Raw genomic sequence first — 1560 nt, 5'->3', positions numbered from 1 at the left:
TGTAGCTTTGGAGCATATACTTGCACTTACTCTGTAGACTAGTCTGGCCTTGAACTCACAGAGATTTTCCTGCCTCTGCCTCCCATATGCTGGGATTAAAGTCATGTGCCACCAAAAACTGACTTGTATTATAATCTTAAAATTAAGAAAAAACTAACAAAATGGCCAGCACTGCTAATGCCAAAGAGAGCAGAAACCCCATAAACAAATTCTCTATGTGTTAAGAATACTGTATTTAGTTTTATGTTCTAGTATTTGATCATTGGTTAGGTACATTATCTGCAAATTTTACTAATTTCTTAAGATTTAATAATTTCATGCTACCAAGGTTTTAGCATTTATTGAGAAAACATAAAAATCCAGTTAACATTATATATCTCAAGGGCATAATTTTGAAAGATAATACTAGATGAGGCTAAGAACTTCCTTCCATTTTCATCTTCATAGTTTATACCACAATTTACTGACTTTTCTTTCAGTTGTAATGATCCAACAGATGAAACTGAAAATGATGATCTCATTCCAGTCCTGAGTCTATCCATCAAAAAGTTAACATTCTGTTTCAGTTTTAAATTCTCTACAGTTTTTCTAAGCAATATCATCTCAAGTCATGAGTGCAAGTATTAAAAATAAAGGCTGATGAGCTCTTGCATAGGTCCTGACTTCCAATTCCCAGCAACCCTTTTCTGGCCTGCAGACAGAATACTGTATACATAATAAATAAATTAAATAAATAAAATATCAAAAAGAATAACTAAATTGCTTCAAATTTTAGTATTTATAGAAAATTGACTATTGAAATTATTTATTTATTTAGTTTTACTTTCTTCTCTGGTGTAATACACTCTGACCATAGCTTCCCCACTACCCAATGCTCCTATACATTTCTAAGTAGGAGCAAGAGGAACATAATAAAATTTAGTGTAGTATCTTTGTGTTTAACCAACACAAAAGTCAATAAATTTGACTTTTTAATTTAACATATTTGTGATAGTATCATTTGAATCAATACTTTTTGTATTATTCTATTTGAGTGGTTTATTTTCTTTCTTTTTTATTTTTTCATATTTTTTTAAGATTTTAAATAGCTTGTTTTACATGTCAATCGCAGTTCCCTCTCCCTCCCCTCCTCCCACACCCCCAACATCCCCCCCATCCTCCCACCCTATTGCCAATTCCTTCTGCATAGGGGATATCTAGAGTCTATCATTTCATTCAGGGTAGGGTCCAGGCACTTCCCTAAGAGTCCAGGCAGAGAGAACAACCCTCTTTGTGTTATGGACACATGATGTCTTTTAGTATTCTAGGGATAAACACTGAACCACTGCTCAGGACCCCACAGGTAGCCCAGGCCTCCACATTGAGTCTCACATTCAGGGGGTCTGGATCGGTCCCATGCTGGCCTCCCAGCTGTCGGTCTGGGGTCCAAGAGCTCTCCCCTGTTCAGATCAGCTGTCTCTGCTGGTTTTGCCAGACCATTCTTTGCCAAGTTCCTCTTTGCTCCTCTCTCTCTGTCGCTGGGTTCCTTGGGTTCTGTTCAGTATTTAACTGTGGGTGTTT

The sequence above is a fragment of the Mesocricetus auratus genome, unplaced genomic scaffold, assembly GCF_017639785.1.
Source record: "Mesocricetus auratus isolate SY011 unplaced genomic scaffold, BCM_Maur_2.0 Super-Scaffold_4256, whole genome shotgun sequence".
In the NCBI taxonomy this organism is placed as follows: domain Eukaryota; kingdom Metazoa; phylum Chordata; class Mammalia; order Rodentia; family Cricetidae; genus Mesocricetus; species Mesocricetus auratus.
The sequence above is the reverse complement of the archived record's forward strand: the minus strand, read 5'-3'. Positions refer to the sequence as shown.